At 41.1% G+C, this 23,566-nt stretch overlaps 1 protein-coding gene across 4 annotated transcripts in view; it reads right to left on the reverse strand.

Moving 5' to 3' along the window:
- The window catches only part of LOC110302590 (zinc finger protein 345-like), a 26,995-nt gene extending 18,438 nt beyond the window's left edge, over window positions 1–8,557 (reverse strand). For 3 of the 4 annotated variants that reach the window (XR_002378816.2, XM_029482114.1, XM_029482116.1), the window contains exon 1: window positions 8,428–8,532. The gene's annotated coding sequence lies outside the window, so the exon portion shown is untranslated. Of the gene's footprint in view, window positions 1–8,427 lie in introns of all 4 variants that reach the window. The other variant, XM_029482115.1, reaches the window with a different exon arrangement.
- Between the last annotated feature and the right edge of the window lie 15,009 nt (window positions 8,558–23,566).

The following is a 23,566-nucleotide window of genomic DNA, read 5'->3' on the forward strand; positions in this document are numbered from 1 at the left end:
GCCTCTCCTGAGTCAGAACGTGGGGGAGTCCTCACGTTGTGGGTCTTTCACTGCCTGCCATAAAAACCCTGTTTTTTTCTTGAGGAAAGCATAATTCTGCCAGGTGGGCAAGATGAGCCTGAGTAATGACTATTTGAAAAAGAACAACATGGTACACTTAAAATAATTCTGGATATAATCAATAGCTGTGTAAATTTCCCACCTGCCTAAATTGCAAGCTCCTGTCTCTGATACACTGTTCAAAGTATAACCTTGGGCCAAGATGTGAAAGAGATGTAAGGATGACAGTATTATGTGTGGACTAAGCCTAAAGTGTACTTAAGTTAGTAAAATCTATCCGTGGCCAGCTCCTCTTTAGACATTAGCCACAGCCAGGCTCACACTATCTTTAAAGAGACTTTTCTCCTTACTTTTTCTGAGTGTGAATTCTAACAGGGGAAGGGGGTATATTCCTGATACAAAGAGCCAACATGAGGGTACTAGAAATCAAACCCAGGTCCTCTGGGAGAGCACCAACGAGTACTTAACCACTGAATCATCTCTCTAGCACCCATTAAGTCAATTCGTAAATGACAAAAACTAACTTTAAACCCCTAGATGCTGAGGCAAGAGAGGATAGTGAGTTCAAGGCCAGTGTGGACAAAAAAGAAAAAGGCCATCTTCCAAACATTAAAAAATATATATTCTGAACTTATTTTAGGGCAATAGTTACTGTGACTATTATGAAATCCGATCAAGTGCACAGTTAAGAATGAGGCATACCAATTTCTCCATTTTAACTCTTTAAAACTATAGAGACACATGTTTAAATTTAATAGGATGAGCCAGGCACGGTGGCATGTGTCTGTAATCCAGCTCTCAGGAAGTCAGTTTGGTCTGCACAATGAGCTCCAAGACAGCCAGGGATGTATAGAAAGACCTTGTCTCAAAAAGAAAAAAAGAAAACTTTAATAAGATCTTCAGGTATAAATATAATTTGAGTCCTATGATTAATGAACTTCATGAATTGTGTCAGCTGGTTACTTTTAGTGCATGTCAGTGAAGACCCCACACTCAATTCATGGCCTTTTGATCTTTATTTTCCTTCTAATGAGGGAGAGGAGTTTCTTTACTATGTTGCCCATGCTGGAAGAAGTGATCCCCTACCTCAGCGTTCTGAATTCCTTTTATTTAACAACAATTTAATATGTAAATTTTCCATTTAGGCATTATATTTTATAGAACTCCACTTTTTCAAAAGAATAATTGATTACAAATATATGTTTTATGTTGTGTATAATAAATTATCCCTATATACAATATATCCAATTACCCCATATTTCTAACTCTGTATCTCAGGAGTTGATATTAAACTTACTAAGAATGGCTTGGAGTACAGCTCAGAAGTATGGCACTTGCCCAGCATGTTCAAGGACCTGGGTTTTATCCCTAACACTGAAAAGGAAAGAACAAAGGAAAGGAGGGAGGGTGGGAGGGGGTAAGGCAGGGACAATCTATGGCTCTCATTATCTGCACTCAATCTGTCGTGTGCACTGTATTTAACGTTCCTTTGTATTCTCAGTCAATCAGCAGGAGTTTAGTCTCTTCTCCCATTTTTGTTTTGTTTTGTTCTGTTGAAGGCTTTTAGCCACCATCTAAGTGTCCAGTTTCTTTTTCTGGCTGTTAAAACAAATAAGGAAGGACATGGGCCTGGTGCCTCTGAATCACCTCTCACTGGGATGGCCCTGCCCTCAGAATAATCAGACCTATTCCTTTTTTAGTCTCACATGAAAATCTTTTTTAAATGAACAGTAAAATAGGAAGAATCCATCCTAATGTTCTACAGCACTGCAGGAAAACTATGTTTGAAAACCATTAAGTGAAGATTCCAAAATAACTAACAGGGACTGGAAAAATAATTCAGCAGTTAAAAGTACTTTCTGTTCTTGCAAGGGCTGAGGTTTGGGTCTCAGCAGTCACATGGTGGCTCACAACTGCTCTTCTCTGACTTGGACACCTGGATATGCTGGGTCCAGCACAGCTGCAGAAGGGGAGGTATGACATAATTCCTGCCCCTGGAGCATCACCAGGCTGTTGATCCCCAAGTGTGCTGATGGTTGCTATTGCCCTGAAGCTGATCTGCTATCTTTTCTATTTTACTTTTAATCTCTCTTTCTTGGGAATATACTTCCCCCATTACTCAGAACTAACCACACCATAATAAGTTAAACAAATGCGGTTCTCAGGAATGAGGACTGGAGGTGGTCATGAGGCTGTGGAGGACGAGGAACAGACCTTCCACTTGGCCTTTAGGGCCATGGGAAAGGATCTAGACAATGTAACCACAGAAGCCATTAAAGTCTACATGGTCCTTTGTAGAAATTGCTTCTTACAAGATTTGGTAGAAACTGGAATTATGAGGAGACGTATGTGCCCTCGGTCCAATGACTGCTGCATTAATTAGTCAGAATGAACTTGAGGATATCAAGAATAGAGAGTTGTCTAAAGAAGAGTCATGGATAGGAAAAGAAGGAATCTATAAAAAACAACCAAATGATAGATGGGTTTATTTTATAGGAGAAAGGCTTATATATTATTAGAAATTAACAGTATTAAAAGGTGAATACATGAGGCTACAGAATTGCTAGGATGACAAAATAAAGATGAGAGAATTAAAAGATGATATATAATGTAAGCATATAAAAAGTTAGTACTTCATTCTCCTGACTACTTGAAAGATTGGAGATGACAATGCCTAGGGACATATTAGAGAAAACTAGCTACTTTACTTGCATAAATTTTAAAACTTTGCAATAAATTATTTTAACCTTAGTAGTCTGTCACCTTTCTGTTCTTACATAAAAGTAGTTTCTGCTTCTGGTTTCCATCTGTGCCTGGAGCTGACCCTGTGCCACAGCTCTCTATACCCAAATACTGCCGGGAGAGAGCTGATCTCCCAAGAGTGCTGACACAGGCTTACAGGAGGGACAAGCCACAGTCAGAGACAGCAATACCAGCTAACAACAGAGATAACCAGGCAAGAGCAAGACCATAAGCAACAAAAACCAAGGCTACTTGGCATCATCAGAACCCAGTTCTCCCACCACAGCAATCCCTGGATACCCCAACACACTGGAAAAGCAAGACTCTAATTTAAAGTCACATCTCATGATGATGATAGAGAACTTTAAGAAGGACATAAATAACTCCCTTAAAGAAATACAGGAGAACACAGCTAAACAGGAAGAAGCCTTTAAAAAGGAAACACAAAATTCCCTTAAAGAATTACAGAAAAACACAATCAAACAGGTGAAGGAAATGAAAAAACTATCCAATATCTAAAAATGAAAATAGAAACAATAAAGAAATCACAAAGGGAAACAACCCTGAAGATAGAAAACCTAAGAAAGAGATCAGGAGTCATAGATGCAAGCATCACCAACAGAATGCAAGAGATAGAAGAAACAATCTCGGGGGCAGAAGAAGATACCATAGAAAACGTTGGCACAACAATCAGAGAAAATGCAAAATGCAAAAAGCTCCAAACCCAAAACATTCAGGAAATCCAGGACACAATGAGAAGACCAAACCTAAGGGTAATAGGTATAGAAGAGAGCGATGATTCCCAACTTAAAGGGCTGGTAAATATCTTCAATAAAATTATAGAACTCCAAATAGATTGGAGCAGAAAAGAAATTCCTCCTGTCACATAATAATCAAAACATTCAAATGCACAAAACAAAGAATATTAAAAGCAGTAATGGAAAAAGGTCAAATAACATATAAAGGCAGACCTATCAGAATTACTTACACCAGACTTCTTTTTTTTTTTTTTTTTTTTTTTTTTTAACGGGGGGTTTTTTTTTTTTTTTTTTTTTTTTTTCCTGAGACAGGGTTTCTCTGTGTAGCCCTGGCTGTCCTGGAACTCACTTTGTAGACCAGGCTGTCCTCAAACTCAGAAATCCACCTGCCTCTGCCTCCCAAGTGCTGGGATTAAAGGTGTACACCACCACCGCCCAGCTACACCAGACATCTTAACAGAGACTTCTTCTCAACAGATGATCCTGGGCAGATATCATATGATAACTTGTCTAATCTAAGTATGCAGTTTGTATCATTATCAATTGGCTCTAAAATTATTATGTGGGCATCTTGTAAATTGAAAATGTATTGATATATAAACTGACTGATAATTATAAGCTTCTAGAGTTTTGATTTACTGGGTTAAGGGGATTTGTGACAACTAGCTGCAGGTGGAGGATGGCTAGGGAGGTACAAGGGACTCTGAGACAGGCAAACTGGAGCTGGGAAGACCACCGCCTGGGGTTAGCCATGGAGGCAGCAAGATGGAGATAGGGGGTTAAGGGAAGAATAGGAGTATAGCGTGGGATGGGGCCATTTTTAATATTTCCTGTAACAGGCAGAAGCTGGAAACAACCCAGATGTCCCTCAATGGAGGACTAAATACAGAAAATGTGGTATGTTGACACAATGGAATACTTCTCAGCTATTAAAAACAATGACTTCAAGAAATTCGCAGGCAAATGGATGGATCTAGAAAATATCATCCTGAGTGAGGTAACTCAATCACAAAAGAACAAACATGGTATGTACTCACTGATAAGTGTATATTAGGCAAAGAGTGTGGAAAACCCACAATGTAACTCACAGACCACATGAAGCTCAAGAGAAAGGAGGACCAAAGAGTGGATGCTTTAGTCCTACTTAAAAGAGGGAACAAAAAGATCAAGGTAGAGGGTGGGAAGGACTTGGGAAAAAGAGAGGAGGGGGAGGGTAAAAAAAGGGTATGGGAGGAGATGGAAGAGACGTACCGAGGGTCAGGAAATTGAATAGAGGTGTGTAGCAATGAGGGATGGGGAACTGGGGGTAGCAACCAGAAAGCCCCACTGCCAGGCAAACAAGAACCACTCAGGACCCCTTGGAGATGACATTAGCTGAAATACCCAACAAAGGAGAGGGAGAACCCGTCAAGACCATATCCAGAAGTTAGGCACACACACACCCCTTGAGGGATGGAGCCACCCACCCATCTCAAAAATTTTAACCTAGAATTGCTCCTGTCTAAAGAAAATACTGGGACAAAGAGTGGAGCAGAGACTGAATAAGGCCATACAGAGACTGTGCCACATGGTGATCCATCCCACATGCAGCCACCAAACCCAAACACTATTGTGGATGCCAAGAAGTACTGACATGAGTCTGATACAGCTGTCTCCTGAGAGGCTCTACCAGATCCTGACCAATACAGATGCGGATGCTCACAGCTAACCATCAACTGAGCACAGGAAACTCAAATGGAGGAGTTAGGGGAAGGACTGAAGGAGTTGAAGGGGCCTTATCTGGCATCAATGGGAGGAGAGGCCCTTGGTCCTGTGAACGTTTAATGCCCCAATGTAGAGGAATACTAGGGTGGTGAGGCAGAAGTTGTGGGAGGGAGCACTCTCATTGAAGCAAGGTAAGGGGAGATGGGAAAGGGGGTTTTCCCCAGAGGGGAAACCAGGAAAGGGGATAACATTTGAAATGTAAATAAATAAAATATCCAATGTTTAAAAAACGAATAAAAAGAGAAAACATTTAAAAAGAAACTTAAAAAGGAAAGTAGTTACTAAAGACTGCTGTCTGCTGTACCAGGAAACTCCAAGAGCTATGTGCAGCTACCCATGAAGACCAGGCTGGGTAAACACTATAAGGAAATATGCTTTTACTTTGTGTTTAGTTTCTGTTTTAAGGAAGCGTGGACTTGGACTAATTATTCAGGATTCATAAAAATTATGTAAATTTAAGGATTTCTTTTTTTTAAAAAAAGTTAACAATGGTCAAAGCTTTGATGATGTAGCTTCAGTATATAAAAGACTGGGTTCAGGCTCTCTGTCAAGAGAAGGCAAAAGAATAAAAAGGAAGAAGGAAAAAGAATGAGAAGAATGAAGCGTGCATATATGTGGTGCTCATACATACATGCAGGCAAAACACTCATATGCAAAAATAAAAACAAATAAAATCCTTACAAATAAAGACAAAAAAGATTTCCAATGTTCCTAACACAAAAGAAACATGTTTGAGGCTGCAGACAAGCCAACTATCCTCGTCTGGTCATTACACTTGTACAAATGCTGCTCAACTAGTGCATCATACACAAAAATATACAATCCCTAAGTATCAAGAAAAATAGTAAATAAAGTCAGTTAATAAATATTATAAATAAATAACAATGGCATGTATCTCCAGGCACCAACAATTCTTTCTTCTTGGTATTTAACAAGACAAGTTCTTAAATGGCCTATATAAGCCCCCACTCTACACAGACACCATCAACCTAAAGGGAGTTGAAATATACACAAACTGAGAGCAACAGTGTTCTCAATTTCAAGTTCTTCATTTAAATCCCCAAATGGTACTTTTATATGCCAGGTCTTATACATCGCCACTTGATTCAGATTAAGGGGACAGGGATGTATCTTTATGATTTAGCTCTTGCTAAAAACATATCAGTTAAAAATGCATGAGTTCAGTCAATCTTGCTTTTAGATTAAAGCTATGCCTGGGGAATCCCACTAAATTGAAACATCTCAAGCAAATGAATAAATACAGAAGAAAAGAATACACAGGCTTTACTTGAACTTTATCCTTGCTTGGATTTCCCACAGTCATAGTGTTTACTGTAGAAAAGCATTCCATTTTGGCTTTAAACCTTCTTCTAATATAGGAGACAATAAAATAAAATCAAAGACATTCCTACTTGTTGGCTTGATAAAATGGTCGCATAGATCCTTAGTTAAAACAACTAAGAGAGACAATGCACAAAAATAGGGAGCTTAGGGTTAAGTTTTATATTAAAAACAATTCTAGGAGGGTGATTATCTATCTCTATTGTTTCTCCATCTGTGGCCAACTTTCCTTGCTGAAATCCAAATATTAAAGGGCATCTATTAACATCTTACTATAACCTTGATTTGCTGGTACCTAGCCCCCTAGAAGCAATACTCGTGAAATTGCCGATTCCATACATTCGACATCTGGTAATTACTGAACTGCAATAAATTCTGTCGTGTCTACTTCAATAGCTTCTCAGCAGAGTTTGCTTCCACCTCCAAAGTGAAATAGTACGCATTTTCCAGGCGACCTAACAGAACTGTCCTCTAGCACTATCGTTGCAAGCAAGAGCGCTGCAGTGAGACCCAACTTCTTCAGGAACACGAGTGTAACATTACATCGGAGAGTTAATAATCTAAAGTAAAGGGCATCAGAGGGGCTGAGAAACTCCTGACTCAGCATACTGACTAGAAAGCCAACAGTGAAGAGAACATGATCTACAGTCAGGAGCCAGGGAAAACCTTACAAAAACACTCAACATATGATAAAGCAACTACTGGCATGTCTCCGTCCTAAGACTACAAAGAACAAACATACAGATAAAATTTCCAGCCTTTTTTCTGCCCTCTCAAACCCCAAGCCCCCTGCACCTCGACACACACTCTCCACCTTCCCAGGAAAGGAAAACCGCCTTCTGCTGAGGTCTCCTCTCTCTTTCATTATCATACTGCCTCTGTCAATCCTAACAAACAGTAACAATGATCTCCAAAGAGACTCAGGTGACACACTGAAAAAGGCAGTCCCAACACTCGCTAATACTTTAGGAGGAGGGAGAGGTGACTATTTCCCACTCCCTTCAGCATCACTAACTCCAATATCTAGTATTTTGGATTAAATCGCCATTTTTTCTTTATTTTACCTATTTCCATACAAAGACAGAAAAAATATAGCCCTCAACTTTGAGTCTTCATCAATTTGCAGTCTCATATTTATTTCCTTTGTTAAGTATTAAGCTTCTCCAATTGCTACAAGCTGCCTAAGAATATAGGCTGAATTTTGTCGCTTTGCCATAACCAACTATCCACATATACAAGAAATGAACAAATAAAACACCAATAAATAAATAAACAAATAAAAACACTAATAAGTCTTCCACAATGGAACATGTTATTTGGGGAAACACATTCTCCGGTCATTGTCATTATTTGCTTCAGGATCAACTTTTATTTCCTTTAAGGCCAGAGCTATTTTTTTTTTCCATCAATACAACTCATCCAAACATTTTTTGCAGAAATAAATCAACCCAAATACTTCAATAGTCTCCACCCATTCCTCCTACAGGTCCTTGTTTGAAATCCCTGTAGGTAGGGCCTAAGAAATTCAGCTACAATGAATGAATACTGGTTTAAGGTTTTGTTTGTTGTTTGTTGTTTTTTGTTTTTCCAGTACACACGCGTTTACATGCACACCGACAACTAAAGAGATGGCTTTCTACCCAAATGTAACTAAGTGTTGGAAACAAGGGACGTGCGAAGAGGATGCCGTATTTCTGATGATACACGCGTCTGTAAATACAAGGTGGCAAAGCCCTCTCAACAGCTTTCACCTCGCACTCACCTGAACGCGCCAATTCCTGCACCATAAAGACAGAGAACCAAGCGCGCAGCGGAGGTTCGGGCCGCGCTGGCCCGCACAGCCCGAGGAAGTGCAGCCGCCGAGGGGCGGAACCCGCCTCTGAGGAACAAAGGAGCTTCACACCCTAGAGCTCGCGCCGGAAGAGTCGGAAGGTAACACCACCAACGGCACTTCCGCTCCCGGCCTGGGGCTGCAAAACCGGTTCCGACCCCTGCTCGCGCTGTTTGGAAGACGTTCAGGGCAAGAGTTTATTTAGTGTCGCCAGCGTCTCATACAGGTTGACGGCCACGGAGATGGAAAAAGAACTCTGCAACCCAGGGCTGGAGCGTAAGAGACCGCGGAGGGCGGCTGATGTCACTGCTGTTTTCTTCGACTTACGTGTCCTCCGGCTTCGGGCGCTTCAGTTTACCCTGAGTTTACGCCCCTTCAGGCAGGGCAGTTACCGTTTCCTGCCCCAAGAGTGGCTTTACCCCAAGTCGATTTAGAGACTCTGCTGGCCTGACAACCAGACCAACGACTGGATTTGTGCCCGTGTGGACACAGGACAGACCTGTCAAAGCGCACACGTCACCCAGAGTTGCTCCTGTTAGGTTTGTGAGCCTTAATGCACCCACTTAAGTATCCAGGTACTTGTGTCTCTAGTCACAGAATTAGACGAGAAACACTTCGTTAGAAGTAAAGACAGTTTAGTACGAAAAGGAAAGTAGGGTGGATGAAATGGCTCACAGGGTAAAGGAGCTTGCCTCCAAGCCTAATGGTAACCTCAGTTCAAGACCGGGTGAGCGAGCCGAACTTCCACAAGTTGTCCTCAGGCCTTCACACGTGCACCTGCACTCTTAACCACATTATACAAAATAATAACTAAAAGAAAATTGGGACCAGGCATAGTGACCCACACTTTTTTTTTATTAGATATTTACTTTACTCACATTTCAAATATCCCCTTTCTTGCTTTCCCCTCCGAAAACCCCCTATCCTTTCTCCCCTCCCCCTGCTCACCAACCCACCCATACCTGCTTCCTGGCCCTGGCATTCCCCTACACTGGGGCATAGAACCTTCACAGGACCAAGGGCCTCTCCTATTGCTGACCGACTAGGCCATCCTCTGCTACATATGCAGCTGGAGCCATGAGTTCCACCATGGGTACTCTTTGGTTGGTGGTTTAGTCCCTGGGAGCTCTGGGGGTACTAGTTAGCTCATATTGTTGTTCCTCCTATGGGGCTGCAAACCCCTTCATCTCCTTGGGTCCTTTCTCTAGCTCCTTCATTGGGGACCGGACTCTTTTGAGACCCACACTTTTTTAATTCAGGGTTTGAAAGAGTGAGTTGAGTCCAGTCAAGTCTACATAAATAGTTTCAAACTAGTCAGGAATATAGGGTCACACACAAGAGAAAGAAAGGAAGGAAAGGACTTAAAGGTGGTGAAGAGCACTCTTGAGAATGGGAGTGGCCTAGAGAACAAAGAGCCTAGAAAATGAAATATGACCCTTAACATGACATTTATATAGTACCTGCCTCTCCTAAGTATGTGAGGGCTTCTTTTGAGCATGCTTCATATATGTTGTACATGTTATATAAAGCCCCATGAGGAAGTCTTTTTCTGCCGACTGGCTTTTTATATATTTAATATTAGTGTAACTCTTGCAGTCTCTCCTGTCACTACATTCTTCTAGTGACTGTATGTTCCTAGATCTTTACTAAAGCAGAATAGAAAGATGAAAATTTGGGGGGACATGAGTAGGAAAAGCCTGGAAAAGTAGGTTTATCTTGTTGCTCCTGCTAATAGACTCAGAATAAGCTGTAGACTCTGGGGAAGGGGAGTGTCTTACTATTTTGGCTTTGCTAAATGTTGTTGTCTGTTAATTTTTCCTTCTAAATGTTTATACCCATATATTGATGCTCCTCTCAACCCTGGCCTTTCACTCCCCACCCCCAGTGGGCAGTGAGTGGGTAATGCAGAGACTTAAAATAGATCAAAGTGCTAAGAATAAGCGACTCCAGTTCTCGGCCTTAAATAGGAAATCAGTATCCTTCTTTCCAAGGCCCAGGAAACATCGAGGAAACAAGGGTTAAAAGAATATAAACTGGAGGATGGAAAGGAGTATTGTGAACACTGTGTTCTAGACATAACCAAAACACCCATGAGCGCCTAAGAGCAATGGTTTGGCACATCAGCTGGAAAGACACGGGATGTCCTACAGGAAAAGTTCTTTAAGTCACAGGTTATTTACTAAGAGGTGAAATATTCTGTCCTGCAGGGAAGTTCCTTAAGCTCAGGAAGTAAACAACTCAGTGGCATCAGGAAGTTCCTGAAATAGATCAGATTCACTAGGTCCCTTCTTTTCCAAGTGTGTATTAGCAGTTAGGATTACTAAGAGATAATCTCAAGCTGGGCTGCCTAGAAGAGGCTCATGCCAGCTGAGCAGCCTGGAAGAAACAGAGATTAACCATGCTGCCTAGAAGAGATTTATGATAACCTACCTAGAAAGGACACTCTTTAGCCTGTTATGCAGCTGCTGGGTGAGAGGAAGCCTAGCACCTTGTTTGGAAAAGTTCAACATAGAGGGCAGTGAACAACCATTCCTGTAACAGGATTGAGGGAGGCTGGGAGAACCTGGAGGCCAGGTCCACATTGATATGTTAAACATGCACCTCAGCTGATTCTTCCAGGTCTGAAACCCAACAGCAATAAGCCTCACACAAGAGGATTTATTGGGGAGAAATCCAGAATGGTGGCTGCCTCGGGCTGGGAACAGAGAGAGCAGCCACCTAGGCTGAGAGGAAGGTTTTTTGGTTGGGGGGGGGGGGTTCCCAATTTTTTATAAGGTATTTTCTTCATTTACATTTCAAATGCTATCCCAAAAGTCCCCCATACCCTCCCCCCCCACCCCACCCCCACTCCCCTACCCACCCACTCCCACTGAGAGGAAGTTTTTATAGGGTCTTTAGAGCATGTACATTGAGCTAGCAGAAAAGTGCTACATTGTTGGTTAACCCTGAGTCATAGGGATGGGGATTTCCAAGATCAGGGACAGACCAGAACCATGGTGATTTTTCACTAGCCTGTGACCCTACATTTCTCCCTTTTTTTGTTTACTATTGATAACTAGGGGTCTGGGGAAAGGACAGTGTTATCATTAGACTACTTCCTGTTGTGTGGGGTTGTCAAAGTCCGTGGAGCAAGCTTTATCTTCACCATAAGGACATAATCTGGTTGTAGGCCTCTGATTTCATAGGTAGGTTGAGTTTGCTATTAAGGTCATAGTCTACCATGACCAGACAGCTCTCTGAGGACTCCTTTTTCCAGCAGGAAAGCTTTCTCTTCTCTGCCTGACCTTATAGAGAGAGCCAGATCCCCACATCCTCTACCTAAGGAATGTCACATAGTCCTAGATGAAAACAGAGGTTCAATTCCCTTTCTCCTGATAAGAACCTGTCCAGGAAGCACCTGAAATGCCTTTCCATACAAATGAGGCATTCCCAGTACCTTAAGCCTCAACCAATGTAAGTTCACCTGAAAAATTCCTTCCCACTCTCCAAGATTTATATAGCCCTTATTCACTCTGAATAAAATATACATACAAGCTATTTAACCAAATATTATCTAAGAGAGCTGTTTCACTGAATACTGTCTAAAAGAGCTGTAACACTGAAATCCTCTGATAATGACCCCCCCCAAGTCACCCCACTCAGCAATCCCAGCCTGACCAAGATCCGGCTGACCCACCAGCTCTGGGCTCTCTGTCTTCTCCCACCTGGTATATAGCAGCACCTGGACACCTCAAGGGACGAAGCAGAACATGGAACCACAGACAGGAGACTGATAATCCTGTAATAACAACTAATTAAAGGTCTAGTTAGAAATATTTTGAATTGGTTGTTGAAGAAATTTAGACAAGAAGATTATAAGACTGGAAGAAAATTATTAGGATTAGAAAAAGAAGGAGAAGAGAACTTAAGAAAGGCAATATCCCATTCCATATCTAGGTATCAATGATCTACTGGCCAAAGGCATTGAGTTGTTCCTTATGTTTTTGGAAAGCTGTCTGGAGTTGTTGGATTTTGTCTTTTATTATACCTGATTGAAGGAGAAACAACATTCCTCCTTGAGAAAGAGGCAAAGACCACTCTTCTCTGCTGTCAGTAGATCTAACCCTAATTTCCTCTAATGGTTTTTAAGTGATTTGCATAGAAACAAGAATTGTTCTTAAAACCACATAATAACCTCCTTATCTTACATCAAGCAGGTAAAGTGCCCTATCACATTGTAGAATTATTTCAGCTAATGAATCTACCTGTTGATAAATTTGGGTCTTCTGAGTCCTGCATGGCCATGCACAAAGAATGGCATGACATAGTTCCCACCCCTGGAACAGAACCAGCAGGGCATGAGTCTCCATGAGTGTTGATGGTTACTATGGGAATAACGCTTGTTTGTACAATAATGTACATATTTTCATGTTCCTCCTTTGGGGAATGCTCTCCCAGTTAACATTAATGGCTCCATGATGATAAGAAGCAGTGCAACTCTGGTGGTGTGTCTATATCTCAGCAAAATGGTAAATGTTGAGACCTTCAGGCCAGCCCATAAGGCTGTGAGAAAGAACTCTGAAAACATGAGTTCAGAAATATATAATTTCTCACCTGCAAAAATAAGAATAAAATATGAAATATATGAGGGGCTTCACAGATCTAAAGAAGAGGCAGCTGTACCATGAGCCAACTTGTCATAAAAATACTAAGTAAATAAAAAGATTTAGGGAATGGTAATCTCAGGATGGGATCCTACCCAGCTAGCTTATTGTCTGAGCTTATAACGTCAGGTGAATATCTGAATTCATTTGCAACATTTAAAACAATGTGCTTGCTGTCTCTAATAATCAGAAGTCTCACTCATGTCATGGGATGCTGATTCATAATCATAAGGGAACCTGGGGTGGGTGATTGAATTAATATGTAAATAAAAGACTGGGCTTTTGGTCTGCAAGATATGAGCTATTCAGAGAGATTTTAGAATTTTAAGAGAGAACTGTCTCTGGAGAGAGCTGTCTGGAACACTGTCTTGAACAGAACACAGGCTATAAGTTTGTACCTGTGATTTGACTTTGAGTCATTTCTTTCACACATCCTAGAGACACCTTCCTCAGGACATCTCTCTAAACTGAGGTTGGCATGGGCCTGTTCAGTTTTGACAGATACCTTTCCTGGCATGCCAATAGGCAGTATAAGTAACCATTTTGTCCCCTGTGTCAGGAAGAATCCTTTTGACCTAACACTCCAGCCTTTTGTGGAGGATAAGGTGTGGGATGGTGGGCTATGCACAGACAGCCTACTCCCCAGTTGAGCAAAGGTCTGAAACCCCAGTGACCTGCTGGGTGGTGACTTCCACCTGCATGGGACGTTTGGCCATGCCTCCTGGGTCTCTGGCTCCTGTCATGTAGCTACAGCCTCCTACAGTCCCCCACAGAGAGGTGTGTGGCCATCAGACACATAGGAGCAATACCAAGACCTCCCACATGCAAATAAAGTTTCCCCAAAGCTCTCAGACCAAACCAATGAAAAGTACCTGTTGTCAGACCCTTACCCACCCCAAAACTGTATATAAGAATCCTATTAGGAAGGTTTAGAGGGGTGCGAGAACTACTCCATAGTCTGAGCCTCCTGTTCTTAGAGCTGTAATACTTGGGAAGAGGCCTGCTCTCCTGAAGTGCCACATGAAGCTCTGCCGCACTCCTCACTGACTTTGGCCCAGCCCAACCTGACTCAGTGCAGGGTGGTGAGGAGTAACCAAGTAACCTGGAAGGCACAGCAGAGACAGAGGTGGAGCCAACTGCAGCAGCAGAAATGGTGGAAGCAACTTCCCCTCCCTGCCCACACTTGCTATACTTCGCTGGAACTCTTGCACCAGGCCCAGTCACTGTTGATAATCTGTACTGATATCTACATTGTAGAAAAAGATAACAGGTATCATGCCTTCAAGTAATAGAAAAAGCTTTGAGTTAAAAGTTATGAACATTTTTCCCTTCCCAGAGAGCTAGACATAGAGATTAGACAGAAATGTTTTTAATGTAATGAGAAGCACCTCTAAGTCTAACTCTATTGATTAATGTTAAGACTGCAAACTTTCAAAATAGAGAGGGAAAAGAAATTTGAAACATTTCTTATGACCTTAGATTATTTGCTTATACCTTTACAACTTGCATTTGCATACCTTAAACATGAGCTTTCATATCCTCAGACACTTTCTTAGACCCTCGGACTTACACTTACACATTTTCCATCTAGCCATTTACTGAGACATGAGTAGTTATTACTCAGAGTACTCACTGCAAAGCAAATTCCTTTAAATCTTTTTGTCTTGTTTTGTTATCTTTTTTTCTGTAACAGCTGTATCTGACATGAGACAGATACAGCTAAATATACTGGGCTTTGGTGAGGTTTGTGGGGATATCTGCCTACCTCAGCAATAAGGAGAGGTGAGTCCCCAAAACTCCATCAGGACCAAGTAAGTAGTTCTGGTATCCAGAAGAAAGAAGATGGGTCGCTCTGATAGTGTGATAATTACCCATTGCTCCCTGCAGGAGATAGCAGTGGTCAGGCAAAGAGAGCACCAGGACCCTCAAGTCATCCATGGCCATTCCTAAGAGGTCAGCTGGACAGTGATCTGAGTCTGATGTTCCCACTCTCTGAGGCTTATGTAAGCAGTCAACAGCCCAATGTCCTCCTTAATGGCACCTTGAACATGTTTGGAGTGGTCTTTTATAGGGGTTTCAGGGCATGTGCAATGAGCTAATGGAGCATGCACAGTGAATAGTGGAAAAGTACAGCATGCACAGACATACTGCTTGGAGGTTAACCCCGAGTATGAGGGTGATGATTTCCAAGTCCCAGGTTTGGGGACAGGCCAAGGGTGATTTTCCACTGGCCTGTCACACTATAATGTGCCAATGTTCATGCAGGCAGTATGACACAAAAAAGAGGAAGACTTATCAAGAGGAAAAATGAGTTTGGTAGGATGAGAGAGGACAATGGGAAGAATTAAATTACGAATTAAAAAAATTAAGACACCATTGGAGTTGGAGATGTTGGTTCAGCAGATAAGAATGTTTGTACCTGGCCAGGCATGGTGGCACACACCTTTAATCCCAGCACTTGGGAGGCAGAGGCAGGCGGATTTCTGAGTTCAAGGCCAGACTGGTCTACAGAGTGAGTTCCAGGACATCCAGGACTACACAGAGAAACTCTGTCTCAAAAACAAAAACAAAAACAAAAACAAAAAGAATGTTTGTACCTTTGCAGAGGACATGGGTGCAGTTCCCATTCACAACCAATTGTAACCCCAGTCCTAGGGTATCTGATGGCCTCTTCAAACTCTTCTGCCTCCAAGTAGACTTCATCCCAGGGATGCAGGAATGGTTCAATATAGGAAAGTCCATTAACATAATCTACCATATAAATAAACTGAAAGAAAACAAACCACCTAATAATCTCACTAAATGGTGAAAAAGGCTTTCACAAAATCCAATACCCCTTCATCTTAAAAAGTCTTGGAAAGATCAGGAAAACAAGGTACATACCTAAACATAATTAAATATATATATATATATACAGCAAGCCAATAGCCAACATCAAATTAAATGTAGTGAAACTAAAAGCAATCTCACTAAAATCAGGGGTAAGACAAGGAAGCCTACTTTCTCCCTATCTGTTCAGAATAGTACTTGAAGTTCTAGCTAGAGCAATAAGACAACTAAAGGAGATCAAGGGGATACAAATTAAAAATGAAGAATCAAAATATCACTATTAACAGATGGTATGATAGTATACATGAGACCCCAAAAATTCTACCAGACAACTCATACAGCTGATAAACACCTTCAACAAAGAGGCTGGATACAAAATTAACTGAAAATAACATAGCCCTCTTTTATACAAACAATATGAAGTTGAGACCAATGTCTTTCGAAGTCTGTGAAGAATTCTGTTGGAATTGTGATGGGGGTTGCATTGAATTTGTACACTGCTTTTGGTAAGATGGTTACTTTTGCTATGTTAATCCTACCAATCCACGAACATAGGAACTATTTCCATCTTCTGAGGTCTTCTGTTTCTTTCTTCAGGAACTTCTAGTTCTTGTAGTCCAGATCTTTCACTTGCTTGGTTAAAGTTACACCAAGATATTATATAATATTTGTAACTCTTGTGAGGGGTGTTGTTTCCCTAATTTCTTTCTCAGCCCATTTAAAATTTGTATAAAGGAAAGCTACTGATTTCTTTAAGTTAATTTTACTTTTTAATATTTTATTAGATATTTTGTTTACATTTCAAATGTTATCCCCTTTCCTAGTTTCCCTCCAAAAATCCCCTATCTCCTTCCCCTTCCTCCTGCTCCCCAACCCACCTACTCCTATTCCCATTCCTAGTTTTCCCCTATACTAGGACATAGAACCTTCACAGGACCTAGGGTCTCTTCTCCCATTGATGACCAACTAAGCCATCCTCTGCTACATATACAGCTAGAGCCACAAGTTCCACCATGTGTTTTCTTTGATTGGTGATTTAGTTCCAAGGAGCTCTAGGAGTACTGGTTAGTTCATATTGATGTTCCTCCTATGGGGTTTCAGACCCCTTCAGCTCCTTGGGTACTTTCTCTAGCTCCTTCATTGGGGATTTTGTGCTGTGTCCAATGGATGACTGTGAGCATCCATTTCTGTATTTGCCAGGCACTGGAAGAGCCCCTCAGGAGACAACTATATTAGGCTCCTGTCAGCAGACTCTTGTTGGCATCTTCCATAGTGTCTGGGTTGGTGGCTGTTTATGGGATGGATCCCAAGTAGGGCAGTCTCTGGATGGTTGTTCCTTCAGTCTCTGCTCTGAACTTTGTCTCTATAACTCCTTCCATGGTATTTTGTTCCCCCTTCTAAGAAGGATTCTGAACTTCTGGGCTAATATCCATTTATCAGTGAGTGCATATCATGTGTGTTCTTTTGTGATTGGGTTACCTCTTGAGTTAATTTTAGATCCAGCCACTTTGCTGAAATTATTTATCAGCTGTAGGAGCTCTCTGGTAGAATTTTGGGGGATTGATTATGTATACTATCATATCATCTGAGAATAGAGATACTTTGACTTCTTCCTTTCCAATTTGTATTCCCTTGCTCTCCTTTTGTTGTCTTATTGCTCTAGCTAGAACTTTGAGTAATATATTGAATAGATAGGGAGAGAGCGGGCAGCCTTGTCTTGTCCCTGATTTTAATGAGATTGCTTCAAGTTTTTCTCCATTTAATTTGATGTTGGCTATTAGTTTGCTGTATAGTGCTTTTATTATGTTTATGTATGTGCCTTAAATTCCTGTTCTCTCCAAGACTTTTTTTTAAGATTTATTTATTTATTTTATGTATGTGAGTAGCTGTACAAATGGTTGTGAGCCTTCATGTGATTGTTGGGAATTGAATTTTTAGGACCTCTGCTCATTCCTGTTGGCCTCACTCGCTCAGTCCCTGCTTGCTTTGGCCCAAAGATTTCTTTATTATTATACATAAGTACACTGTAGCTGACTTCAGACCTGCCAAGAGAGGGCGTCAGATCTCATTACAGGTGGCTGTGAGCCACCATGTGGTTGCTGGGATTTGAACTCAGGACTTCGGAAGTGTTCTTACCTACTGAGCCATCTCTCCAGCCCTCTCCAAGACTTTCAACATGAAGCGTTATTGGGTGGTGTCAAAGGTTTTTTCAGCACCTACTAAGATGATCATGTGATTTTTTTCCTTCCAGTTTGCTTTATGGTGGATTATGTTGATAGATTTCCTATACTGAACCATTCCTGCATCCCTGGAATGAAGCCTACTTGATTATGATGAATAGTCATTTTGATATATTCTTAGATTCAGTTTGCAAGAATTTTATTGAGTATTTTTGCATCTATATTCATAAGCAAAACTGGTCTGAAACTCTTTCTTTGTTGGGTCTTTGTGTGGTTTAGGTATCAGAGTAACTGTGGACTCATAGAATGAATTAATATGTTACTTTTGGTTATTTTGTAGAATATTTTGAGGAGTATTGGTATTAGCTCTTCTTTGAAGGTCTGGTAGAATTCTGTACTAAAACCATCTGGCACTGGGCATTTTTTGGTTCCGCAGTTAATAACTGCTTCTGTTTCTTTAGGGGTTATTGAACTGTTTAGATAGTTTATCTGTTCTTGATTTAACTTTGGTATGTTGTATCTATCTAGAAAATCATCCATTTTGTCTAGATTTGCCAGTTTTGTTGAGTATGGACTATTGTAGTAAGATCTGATGATTTTCTTTAATTTCCTCAGTGTCTATTGTTATGTCTCCCTTTTTAATTATGATTTTGTTAATTTGGATACTGTCTCTGTGCCTTTTAGTTAGTTTGGCTAAGGGTTTATCTATCTTGTTGATTTTCTCAAAGAACAACTCTTGGTTTTGTTGATTCTTTGTATTGTTCTCTTTGCTAATTGGTTGATTTCAGCCCTGAGTTTGACTATTTCCTGCCATCTACTCCTCTTTGGTGTGTTTGTTTCTTTTTGTTCTAGAGCTTTCAATTGGGCTGTTAAGTTGTTAGTATAGGAGCTCTCCAATTGCTTTATGAAGGCACTTAGTGCTATGAGTTTTCCTCTTAACACTCCTTTCATTGTTTCACATAAGTTTGGGTATGTTGTGCCTTCATTTTCATTGAATTTTAGAACATCTTTAACTTCTTTCTTTATTTCTTCTCTGACCAAGTTATCATTGAGCAGTAGGTATTCAGTTTCCATGAATATGTGGGGCTTTCTATTGTTTCTCTTGTCATTTAAGTCCAGCCTTCGTCTGAGGTGATCTAATAGAATACAAGGGATTATTTCAATCTTCTTGGGTCTGTTGAGTGTTGTTTTGTGTCTTATTATGTAGTCATTTTTTGAGAAGGTACCATGAGGTACTGAAAAGAACGTATATTCTTTAGTTTTGGGGTGAAATGTTCTGTAGATATCTGTTAGATCTATTTGGTTCATAACTTCTGTTAGTTTTACTGTGTCTCTATTTGTTTTTTGTTTCAATGACTTGTCCATTTGTGAGAGTAGGGTATTGAAGTCTTCCACTATTATTGTGTGGGATTCAATGTGTGTTTTGAGTTTTAGTAAAGTTTCTTTTACAAATGTGGGTTCCCTTGCATTTGGAGCACAGATAATCAGAACTGAAATGTAATGGTGTAATTTTCCTTTAATGAGTATGAAATGTTCGTCCCCATCTCTGTTGATTAATTTTGGTTGAAAGTCTATTTTGTTGGATATTAGAATGACTACACCAGCTTGCTTCTTCAGTCCACTCCCATGGAAAGGTTCTTCTAGCCCTGTACTCTGAGGTAATATCTATCTTTGATGTTGAGGTTTTTTTTTTGTATGTAGCAGGATTATAGATTCTGTTTTCTCATCCATCCTGTTAGCGCATGTCTTTTTTTTTTCTTTTTCTTTCTCATTCATTTATATATTTATTCACTTTACATCCTGAATGTAGCCTCCCTCCTCCCAGTCCCTCCTCACACAGCCAGCCCCTCTCCCCATCCACAGCTCCTTCTCCTCTGAGAAGGGAGAGGAACTCCCTGGATATCGCCCCCACCTTAGCACATCAAGTCACTGTTGGACTAGGTGCATCTCTTCCACAGAGGCTCAGTTAGGGGAGCAGGATCCACAGGCTGTTAACAAATTTAGGAACAGCCCTCGGGTGGAGAGTTCTTCATGCCACTTCAAGGAAATCAGCAAAAATATTTGACCTTGAACTAGGACAAGGAAGTAGGCTCAAGAAAAATACAGCCGAGAAATATGTTCCTTGTATTTTGATCATCTTAATAGGCCCCTAGATAAAATGATCAAGGGACTCTGTTTGTGCCTTGTTTGTTCCTTGACCAAGAACTGACCCTATTCTTTGCATGTGCTTAGAATTATATAAAAGCAACCTGGGAAAAAATAAACTTGCTTCACTACTTGCTGGAGTCATGCTATCATATTGTTTAATTGTCCTTTTTCTTGCATCCTCAATCCCACCCTCAAGACCCTATTGACTGACTGAGCAAGCTTAGTCATCCCCGCTCCAGTTTGGGGGGGGCTGTCCCAAAACATGAAGACCAAACTGCATATCTACATATGTGCAGGGTGCCTAGCTCCAGCCTAGGCTCACTCTTTTGTTGGTGGTTCAATCTCTTGGAGCCAAGAGCACAGGTTAGTTAACTCTGTTGGTCTTTTTGTGAAGTCTCTATCCCCTTCAAGTCTCTCAGTCCTTCCCCTAACTCTTCCACAAGGCTCCCTGAGCTCCATCTCCATCTAGAGATGCTGCTAGATGGAGTTTTCAGAGGACAGTTATGCTAGACTCCTGTTTGCACATTATCATTAATAGTGTCAAACTATTTGTTTCTTGCACATGGAATGGATCTCAAGTTGTAGCCCATGTCTTTTTATTGGGGAATTGTGTCCACTGATATTGAGAGATATTAATGACCAATGATTATAAATACCTGTCATTTTGATGTTGTTATTGGGTGTGCGTGTGTGTGTGTGTGTGTGTGTGTGTGTGTGTCCCTTGTTTTGTTTTGCTGGTGTGAAATTATTTCCTGTATTTTCTTAGGTGTAATTAACAAACTTGGGTTGAAGTTTTTCTTCTGGTACCTTTTGGAGGTCTGTGTACCATAAGCTATCTATCCATGGGGATCTCTGGCCCTGCCCAGTGAGAGGGTTCAAGCGAAGGGGAAAGGATACAAGCAGGGAGGGGCAAGTGCTGCCTCTCTTTTGCCCCTGCAGCCCCGGCCACTGTTGCTGACAGTGCAGCTCTGAGCCGAGTCAAGCCTGAGGTGCAAGGGAACTTTTAGTGGCAAAAGCTTCAAGAGGGAGTTCTCTTCCCAGGCAGTGTTACAACTCTTATGTGACAGATGCTCTCAGACAATAGAGTAATTCTCCAGCATCTTCATTCCTTCTAGATAGGTTCTTATATACAGTTTTGGGGTAGGTTGGGGGTCTGACAGCAGGTGCTTCCTATTGCCTTGGTCTGAGATGTTAGGGATGCCTCATGTACATGTAGAATGGCTTGGGGGCACTACCCCTACATGACTAATGGCCACAATTCTCGGGGGGGGGCCACTGTGGCTATGTAACGGGGGCCTAGTTTCAAGAGCAGGTGAAGCTCCTACCATCCCTTCTGGGTCCCCAGGGCTTTAAGCCACAGCTTGACCAGGTTTCCTCTCATGGTCTGCCTCACATCTTTTGTAGGGATGGATGTATGGTTAGATAGTGTTTAGATTTGGTTTTGTCATGGAATATCTTGTTTTCTCCATATATAGTAATTGGAAGTTTTGCTTGGTATAGTTAGCTAGCTGGCATCTGTGATCTCAGAGACTGCAGCATATCTCTCCAGGCACTCCTGGCTTATAGAGTCGCCATTGAAAAGCCAAGTATAATACTAATAGGTCTGTCTTTATATGTTACTTAGTCTTTTCTCCTTGCAGCTTTTAATATTCTTTTTTCTTAATTGGTTGGTGAACGATGATATGTGCATCATTGAAGACAAATAAGCCCTTTCCTTCCAAAGTTGTTTTATTCACAGTGATTCATCACAGCAATAGTAACCCCCTATCTTACTCAGGGTTTCTATTCCTGCACAAACATCATGACCAAGAAGCAAGTTGGGGAGGAAAGGGTTTATTCAGCTTATAATTCCTTACTGCTGTTTATCACCAAGGAAGTCAGGACTGGAACTCAAACAGGTCAGGAAGCAGGAGCTGATGTAGAGGCTATAAAGGGATGTTCTTTACTGGCTTGCTTCCCCTGGCTTGCCCAGCTTGCTTTCTTATAGAACCCAAGACTACTAGCCCAGAGATTGTCCCACCCACAAAGGGCCTTTCCCCCTTGATCATTAATTGAGAAAATGCTTTACAGTTGGATCTCATGGAGGCATTTCCCCAACTGAAGCTCCTTTCTCTGTGATAACTCCAGCTGTGTCAAGTTGACAAAAAACTAGCCAGTACACCCTCTAAGACAGTAACCCTCAAAAAACGTGTTGCCTTACCAAGTTAGACATGGGTTTAGAATTATGTCTATAAAAAAACCACATGATCATCTCCTTAGATGCTGAGAAAGCATTTGACAAAAATACAATACCCCTTCATGATAAAAGTCTTGGAAAGATCAGGAACTCAAGGCCAATACCTAAAAATAATAAAAGCAATATACAGCAAACCAGTAGCCAACACCAAACTAAATGGAGAGAAACTCTAAGCAATCCCACTAAACTCAGGGACTAGACAAGGCTGCCCACTTTCTCCCTACATATTCAATATAGTACTTGAAGTTCTAGCCAGAGCAATTCGACAACAAAAGGACATCAGGGGGATACAAACTGGAAAGGAAGAAGTCAAAATATCACTATCACAGTATATATAAATGACCCTAAAAATTCCACCAGAGAACTCCTAAACATGATAACCAGTTTCTGTGCAGTAGCTGGATATAAAATTAACTCAAACAAATCAATGGCCTTTCTCTACATAAAGGATAAACGGGCTGAGAAAGATAGGGAAACAACACCCTTCACAATAGTCACAAATTATATAAAATACCTTGGTGTGACTCTAACTAAGGAAGTGAAAGATCTGTATGATAAGAACTTCAAGTTTCTGAAGAAAGAAATTGAAGATCTCAGTAGATGGAAAGCTCTCCCATGCTCATGGATTGGCAGGATTAATATAGTCAAAATGGCTATCCTGCCGAAAGAAATCTACAGATTCAATGCAACCCCCATCAAAATTCCAACTCATTTCTTCTCTGAGTTAGAAAGGGCAATTTACAAATTTATCTGGAATAATAAAAACCCTAGGATAGCAAAAACTATTCTCAAAAATAAAAGAACTTCTGGTGGAATCACCATGCCGGACCTAAAGCTCTACTACAGAGCAACTGTGATGAAAACTGCATGGTACTGGTACAACAACAGACAGGAAGATAGATCAATGGAATAGAACCAGAAGACCCAGAAATGAATACACACACCTATGGTCACTTGATCTTTGACAAGGGAGCTAAAACCATCCAGTGGAAAAAAAGACAGCATTTTCAACAAATGGTGCTGGCACAACTGGC

This window comes from Mus caroli, chromosome 9 (genome assembly GCF_900094665.2).
Source record: "Mus caroli chromosome 9, CAROLI_EIJ_v1.1, whole genome shotgun sequence".
In the NCBI taxonomy this organism is placed as follows: domain Eukaryota; kingdom Metazoa; phylum Chordata; class Mammalia; order Rodentia; family Muridae; genus Mus; species Mus caroli.